Genomic DNA, 9,178 nt, shown 5'->3' on the forward strand with positions numbered 1-9,178 from the left:
TATGTTTTAGACATTAGTGTGTGTGGACTTGAATTTGGGCTAATGAACTATTTGTTTACGATATTGTATATATGAGTATGGTTATATAAATTGTATTTGTTTGATTATAAGTCTGTTTACATTTAATGATATTTAAGTGCTTGATTTGCCTTGACGCGCGAAAGTGACTCTTTGCATGTGTGGTCTATTTTGACATGAGTAATGCTAGTATAATTATAAGTGATAATAATGTTTTAATGTGTCACCCACCTCTTTAGAACTCTCCACGCCTCAGGATTTGGTAATGAAAAGAAATGTTTATGACTTGTGATGTCATGTGATAGATGGGTATTCATTGAATGTGCCATGAATGACCCAATCGTTTGGACTCCATGAATGTTGAGGAACTAAGGTATTAAGCCTTGCGGGTTGGTCGTATTCCTTGAATGTACGGAATGTAGGTTTGGGTATTCCTTGAATGTGGCGGAATGACTCAGGGCATTCATTGAATGTGCCATGAATGGCCCGTTAGTGTTATGATGGGTATTCCTTGAATGTGGCGGGAATGACCCAAGGTATTCATTGAATGTGCCATGAATGACCTGATATTTTGTTATGCCCAAAGGAGGCTTTGTGATTATGTGTATGGAAAGCCCAGAGATGGCTGTGACTCACAAGTTACGAGTTTACAAGATGAAAGTATGTTTCCTGGAGGCGATATCCCGCTTGGGACGTATGTCTTGTAGTGGTACTTCGGTGTGAGTCGGTATACGGATATGTGTGATTTGGCAAATGTGTGTAGTGCAAATCGTGGAGTAGGAACTAAAGGTTGGCTGTGTGTCTTTGAATAAAGGAGTCAACAAGATAATTAATAAGCAAAGTAAAAATATTGATTTTACGTGTGATGGAGTTATTGCATATGATGTCTATGATTTCTTATATGAAATGTTTACGTGGTTTGTATGAGTTGATACTCACAAGGGATGAATGTACTCCTTGGTTGTGACTTTTCCTCGTTCTCATAAGTAGACGAGTGATACTAAAGTAAAAATATATGAATTGTGTGATGCTATGGATATGAAGTGTGACGGTGAATAATACTAATAAATGATTGTGAGTTCTATGTGACTGTGAATTGACTATAACTTGATATGTTATTACGAGACTATTAATGACTTGTGATAGTCCGAGATCTATGATTATGCACTTGAAAACTTTATGACGTAATGATGTCATATGAATGACTACCCTTGATATAGGTATTATGATAAGTGGTATTCCCCGAATATCTTGAGGCGAACCGGTCATATCAATTAGACTTAAATGTCTTAAATGAGGTTTGGTTATGAATGAAATTTTGACCGGCTGAGATAAATCATTTTATTGTGATGTCTAACTCTGTTTTTTTCGGGGAGGGTAGGATCTATTAATCTTTTCTGCAGGGGGACGAAATATCCTACCCTAAGGCGGCGTGTTGGCTTAAAGGTAAGGTATACCAAACACATATTTAATTAGGTTGTCATATGTGCATTTAATAAATGGAATGTAAGTGGTATTGTATTGTGAATTATTTTGGAAAGTTGGAATGACGAGTACTGTTATATGAGATTCTTGGAATTTGTATGTTGGGGGTGAAATCTTACTTGGGAAGAAACTACACGCCGTTTTTGGAAAACGAAACTATATTGTCTTCCAAGTTGAAATTGTTTGTAATGTTATATTTATTCATTTGAAAGATTATTATATATATTTTGTTGTTAGTCTACTCATACCAAAGAATTCAATTTGTGACCCCCATGTTTGCTTTGTTTTGCAACGTGGGTGTGTTCTTGGGAACATAGATGGTGGAGTGCAGTGGATAAGGAGACGTGATTTGGAGTTGCTCTTGGAGTCTTCTGGTTTAAGATTTTCTGAAGAGTTGGTTAGTTTCTTTATAGTTTATTAATGTGATTTAAGGATTTTTCCTTTTCGTTTCTTTTGATTTCAGTTTTTGTATATATCGTGTTTGATAACAGGGTTTTGGGTTTTGTTTCACCCCGGGTTTCCAGATAATTAAATATAATTGTAAAAAAAAAATATTGTCTGGAAATTTGGGGTGTGACAGTCCTTGTACTTAACAATTCCATTATGTTCAGATAGAGTTGGGAATTGTTCTGTTAAAAAGCGTCTTTTGGTATATTTGTCTTACGCCTAGTAGTACACAACTCCTTAAGAAACTTAGCATGGTGTGGTAGCTTTTAATAGCTTCGAGGAAGGAAGGTTTATAGTTAGATTCTTGAAAACGTCCCAATCTCCTCATAATTAATATCCCTAGTTAACACGGCTAATTTTTGGAAAATGGTGGTTTCGTCTATATTTAGGAATGGTATCACCGGATGTTTAACCGTGGCTTTCTACGTTTCTTAGGTTGTGTTGTAACCGGGTACCTCTACGGTGATAGGCTCTTCAATTTCTATTTCGTATCTAGTAAAATAGCGGTGTTAGGGAGACTATTGGTGGGGTAACTATAGGCATAGTTACTTTGTTATCAACCACTCTGCCGAGCGGAGAGAGTGGTGATGGCCTTTAGCTCACCTACATTTTCATATTCATTACTAGTATTATCGGTTACCTCAAAGGCTATATTTGTTATTTTAAGATTAGGTATTTAGTGACACTGAAACACACCTTTGGGTTGGGCTTTATCTTGAGCCAACCGTTTGGTTAAATTATTAACGTTGTAGAAGCCGTTGGTTAGATTGAGCCATGGTTTGGAAAAGTTTTGGCTCACTTGTATGAAGGTGTAAAGACGATCCGGTTGTGTGGGTGTAGTAGTCACGGGTGGTGGTGATGGAACTATTTCCGTGAATTATTTATGGGTGGATTTTGATAATTATTATTTACCAGAACGATACCTCTATTAGCATTATAATTATTATAACTACCTTGACCTTGTGCTTGACCTTGTCGAGATTGCACTTGGTTGTTATAATTATTAAAATTACCCTGACCCTGTCCTTGACGTGGTGGAGCTTGGTTAAAACTGTGCGTTTACCTAACATATTGATTATTGTACCCTAGAGGTGTGACGTGTTGGTTATTTCTCCAACCGAAGTTGGGATTTTGTCTCCAAGGGTCGTTAGGTTCACTATTAATGGAACAAGCCTGTTCATAGGCTATAGGACAGTGGGAGTCGGAATGCTCAGGGCTCCAATAGAAACTACATGGATTTGAATTTACGTTCATGACGGGGATAGGCTTTTGTTGAACAGAAATGGCCTCTACCTTTTTAGTGAGTGATTCGATTAGAGTTTTAATCTTGGGATCGTGTTTAATTTCAAACATACCGGCGGCCTTAACTGTATTTGATGAACTAGCGGAGCGGTGGATATCATCACTACCCCAGTTGTTATTTAAGCTTAGTTTAATCCTCTAAAATTTATAAGCCTCGAGGGCTCCTTTGCTTAAGAAACTACCCCATTCATTATGTCTATGACTTCTTTATGGTGGTGTAGAAGTCCTTTGAAAAGGCACGAACTAACGTGTCTTTAAGCTAAGTTATGATGTGGACACTCTATAAGGAGATCGGTGAAACGATTCCAAGCCTCAAAAAATGATTCATGAGGATTTTGTCGAAAAGAAATGAATCTTGGAAAGCATCTCATCCGTCTTTAGGGGTGGGTAAAAATGTTCCATAAACAGCTGAACAAGTTTAGCCCACGAGTCCACAGAATTAGGCGCTTGGGCAGTTAACCAAGACACCACCTTATCGGCTAAGGTGAAAGGAAATACCTTTAGTTTAATTTGTTCCGCACCAACCATAGGATGGTGGAATGTTGTTAGGACTTGTTCAATCCTACGCATGTGCTGATAAGGTTTTTCATGGTCTAATCCATGAAAAACAGGTAACAAATTAAAAATATTTGGGGGGATTCGGAAATCCCCCACAGGGTCTGCTATAACGATGCAAGATTTGGGGCTATCGCTCAAGGCTTTATAAAAGTCCGAGAGAGGAGTCTCTCCTTCGTCGGGCATTGTGTCAGGTGGTGTATGTGAAATAGTAGCTAGAGGTGGAGTGGGTGGTATACTAGATAGAATTGTTTGTTGACGTTATTGTGTGATTACGTTTGGTGTTTTTGTTCGACCAGACCTTAATCTCATACAAGGCTAAGACCAAGTTTAGCTAAACACATCAACAGTCCAAACAATTCTGATATACTAGTATAAACCTCTAACAGGAGATGCAAGGTGCGAAAGAAAGGAATACATGATTGCGTCCTTGCTTCGCTTATGAATAGCGTCTTGTTTACGCGTGTTCAGTGTATATAACAAGTTAGAACACTGAAAAACTTGAAAAATCAAAGTTCGAATCAAAACTGTAGAAATTCAGAAAAATCTAGCTTAGGGCGTGGGTGCGCTCGCTTAGGGCATGGTCGTGTTCCGTGTAATCTTGAAATTACAGTGTTTTAGGGCGGTCGTGCTTTCGTTATTCTGATCTTTTTGGTAGCAGTCGCCCCGTTTGAAGCGTGATGCGTGCTTTCGGTGTAGTTTTTTTTTTTTTTTTGACTTTTCAACGCTGAATCGGAAAACCACAATATGAATCAAACAAGGGTGGGTGGGTGAAATGGGATTTTAAGAAAAGTACTTACACTACGAAAACAATGCGAAAGTGAAACTAAGATGGCAGCGGCACCATTTGATAAAACATAAAAATGAATAGTTTACCTACGAAATGAACGATGAAACTCAAAACGTAAGTAAACTAAAATGTTATTACGTGCCTAATTTTATCAAAGATTTCTACTCTCAATCCTATGAGATATAGTGGAGTAGAGTGATTCGTTCCACTCCTAGTCCTTCCGTATGTTGTGTTCTCTACATATAAGTATTCTTAACTCTAAAGTCTAATGAAAGATTTACGAAGTGGCAACTAGACTACGATGCAACTACCCACAAAATGCAACTAGTCGATTATTAAAACAACTATGGGAATGCTACGTTGATTCTATGATAAGGAGTTAGAGGGGGATTGATTCCACCTTAACTCGACTTAATCCTACTAACGACGAATCGTCAGTAATCGAATTGAATCGCCCATGAGAACAATATGGTTACTCCTAATCCCTAATTACACATGGCATTTCTACCAATTCATAACTAGTATGTGAACGATTAAACCCATTCTCATGGTGAACTAATCATTTCTAGATTGGAAAGGAAATTACTTAATTTTAATTCTCTACGATAATCGAGTCAAGCTTTCATCAAGACTGCTCAACCCCCTCAATGGAGGTTTAGCCGAGAATCATCACGCTATCATTCCCAATGTAATTCAAACAAGACATGATATAAAGATTGAAACTTTGCTTGTTTAAACCCAATTCAAAACTACTAATGCAATAATTGAATTAAACTAATAATGACAATTAATTGAATCTATGAATTGAAATTAAACAATTAATGGAAATGAAACTAACTTATGGAGAACACTATTTTCTTAATCTAATGAATAATAAAACAATGATTCAAATACTAAATTAATAATCTACTTGTTCTAAAGTAATTAATTAACATGGAACTAGATCTAAACAATTGTAAATGACAAGAATAGAAATTGACAAATAGCTATTTTATTTATCAAACTAATTAAGAACAATTGATTCTAAGAGTTTAATCTAAAACAAGAACTGAATTGAAGCTAAACTAAATTTTATTACATGAAAACTAGATCTATAATTATCTATAGTTTTAGGTCTAACTAACTACCATTAACAAATAGTCAAGCTCTTGTTTTTATACTTTCAGATCCAAAAATCGTGCATGGGCTTGGAGCCATGTTTTGGGCCAGAGAATCAGGCCCAAAACCCAATTCTTTCAGTCCAAAAAGGCCTCTTCAGCTGCAATTGGCTTCAACAGACTTTTTGTCCACTTTTGCTCCTCTGATTGGGTCAAGGCTTGGACCATTGGAAAGCTCTTTTCGAGCCGGTCGTTTTGACATAAGGTAGGCCCAATTCCGAGGTCTGAGTCCAAAGATACGGCCTTCGGAAGTTCTGGTGACTTTGTGTGCTGTTTCTGCCCGCGTCGACATTTCAGCTTTTGACCGGGCTTTAGAAAGGCTTTGTCTTCTTCAATCTTGGCCTTTAATCACAGAACTCCTTAGCAACCGACCTTTGCTCCTTTATCTCGCTAAAGTGGCACATTTCTGCACATAATGAACTTTGAAGCCTGAAATGCATAAAAACACGTAATCAGTATTAACTCTTAATTATTACTCACATAATTGGTCTAAAAGTATGACTGTTACAGGGTTAAAACTACATTTTTGGGCTCTTATCAGGTGGACATAGGGGTTTTGTTGCCGCCACTATAGTTGATGTATGAGAACTCAAATTCATCTTAATTTATATCGATGTTGATCGTGTGCAATGGATAGTAGCCAAATTGTTCTTGGGTGTCGATTGTGCCGAAGTATTTTGCTTTAATTCATGAGTAGATTGGTTCTAAACTGACTTGGTGACTTCATGGATATATTGAATAGTTCGGCAAACGATATTATGAATGATGAAATTAGTGTTTTAAGTATAGAGAGCACCAGTGCGCTGGATTACTAACTCTTGATTCAAGACTTTGTGGGGCAATACACCCGTACCATTTGCTGATAGGAATGGCCCAAATTACCTACTCCACTCTCTCTCTCCTGTGCACACTAGATTTTCTCTTAAGTATAAAGCATGGAGTGGCTTTAATCAACATGATGGAATGGCTTTTCTAGACTTCTATGGGTTTGTTTGGAAGTTTTCCTTTGGAATTGGAATTGAAAATATAATTCCAAGAGTTACAATTCTAAGTACTTAAAATTCTTGAATATATGGATATCTCAAGTTTCTCCTCCTATAGAAACTTACAATTCTTTGATTTTGGGGATTTGAGTGAGGTTTCCATTCCAATGCATAAAATGTTGCCAAATAAGGTGACTCTTAATTAATTTTCAGAAATATATTATGAATTCCACCCTAAATTCCTAGTTCCACTCTCTCTCCTGCGCACAATAGATTTTCTCTTAAGTATAAAGCATGGAGTGGCTTTAATCAACACGATGGAATGGCTTTTCTAGACTTCTATGGGTTTGTTTGGAAGTTTTCCTTTGGAATTGGAATTGAAAATATAATTCCAAGACTTACAATTCCAAGTACTTAAAATTCCTGAATATATGGATATCTCAAGTTTCTCCTCCTATAAAAACTTACAATTTTTTGATTTTGGGGATTTGAGCGAGGTTTCCATTCCAATGAATAAAATGTTGCCAAACAGGGTGACTCTTAATTTTCATAAATATATTATGAATTCCACCCTAAATTCCTAGTTGCAAAACACACCCTGTGTGAAAACGGTTGTTATCCATTGCACATGATCAACATTGCACACGATCAATTGCACACGATCAACATCGATAGAAATTAAGATGAATTTGAGTTCTCATACATCAACTATAGTGGCGGCAACAAAATCCCTATGTCCACCCCTCCCTTTTCCCCCAAAAAGTAAGTTCTCTACCAAAAGCCAATTCATGCCGAGAAGACCGGAAGGCCTCTCTCCTGTGCACACTAGATTTTCTCTTAAGTATAAAGCATGGAGTGGCTTTAATCAACATGATGGAATGGCTTTTCTAGACTTCTATGGGTTTGTTTGGAAGTTTTCCTTTGGAATTGGAATTGAAAATATAATTCCAAGAGTTACAATTCCAAGTACTTAAAATTCCTTAATATATGGATATCTCAAGTTTCTCCTCCTATAGAAACTTACAATTCTTTGATTTTGGGGATTTGAGCGAGGTTTCCATTCCAGTGAATAAAATGTTGCCAAACAGGGTGACTCTTAATTTTCATAAATATATTATGAATTCCACCCTAAATTCCTAGTTGCAAAACACACCCTGTGTGAAAACGGTTGCTCAAAAATCAGGTAAGTAGATCTACTTCCTCTTCCTTTTATATTAAATATAGTTATGATATTGAACTACTGCATATGATATTTAACTGTCGAGTTGTGATATTGAACATTTGAATTGTCGAGTGTGACATTGAATTGGTGAGTCTGACATTAAATTGTCGAGTGTGACATTGAACTATTGAGTCCGGCATTGAATTTTCGAGTGTGACATTGAACTGCTGAGTCTGCCATTGAACTGTGGAGTGTGACGTTGAACTGTTAAGTATAATATTGAAGAACTACGTATGGCTTTATTCCTGAAAGGGTACGTAGGCGCCACTTGGCTCAGCCACTTTATAATCAGTATAATTGGTTGTTTTTATATTATTTGTATATGGTAAATTTCTCGTTAGTTTATATTTTCATTGTTCTGTGTTGTCTCATATATATATATATATATATTGGTCCGGCTAGGGAGACATAAATTTTGGAGACATCAAAAAAATAGCAAAATTCCGGCCATTGGATCAAAACAAATCTAGATCAAGATTAAAAAACGAAATTTCAAAATTGACCTCACAAAATACGAAATTTCATTTTGAAAGCTTACAAAATACGAAATTTCAAAATTTGGTAAGCTCACAGAAACTCAAGAAACAACAAACTCGCGAGGGTTTTGAATTCTTTCCTCTCTGCCTCCAAATTAAACAATTTGTGCTGACAAATTAAACATAGGTAAACATGAAATCAAACCGCCAAAAATTCAAACCCAATATGAGGGACAGTGAGTGGATTGGCTGTGAGAGTTAGGTAGGTTTTATTTGAATTGGGGGTTTGGGTTTGGCACCGCAAGTGTCAAGGTTCATTTGAATTAGGGCGTTTTCATATCAACTGAAATTGGTAAATTCATTATTATTATTTTTGTGGAAGCAGTTTGTGGGTGTCAATTTTTTTTGTATATGGTATGTTGAATTTCATTTGTATGATAGTTTTCTGTGTGAATAATTAGATAGAAGAAACTTTTTCATATGAAGCAATCAATCTGATCCATTTGTTGCAAATTTTGGGAAACTGAGTTTATTGTATACATGCTAGCTAGTTCTTGCTTCTGTGGTTCTAGTCCTCCTTTTGATGGTCCAACTGGGTATAGGTGTGTGATATGTATTAGATTAAATGTCATACAAAAAAAATTAGACATTTTGTTATTCAATGATGCTTCTCTAATGGACCATTAGAGAAAGCAAGAAATTACTGAATGTTAATCTTATATACAGTTTATGACTATTTAGTA

General features: G+C 36.3%; 1 pseudogene; it reads left to right on the top strand.

Annotated features, from left to right (window-relative positions):
- Nucleotides 1–3,513: 3,513 nt before the first annotated feature.
- On the top strand, nucleotides 3,514–3,608 carry LOC147477970 (small nucleolar RNA R71; annotated as a pseudogene).
- The last annotated feature ends 5,570 nt before the right edge of the window (nucleotides 3,609–9,178 follow it).

This window comes from Coptis chinensis, chromosome 9 (genome assembly GCF_015680905.1).
Source record: "Coptis chinensis isolate HL-2020 chromosome 9, ASM1568090v1, whole genome shotgun sequence".
Taxonomy (NCBI): Eukaryota; Viridiplantae; Streptophyta; class Magnoliopsida; order Ranunculales; family Ranunculaceae; genus Coptis; species Coptis chinensis.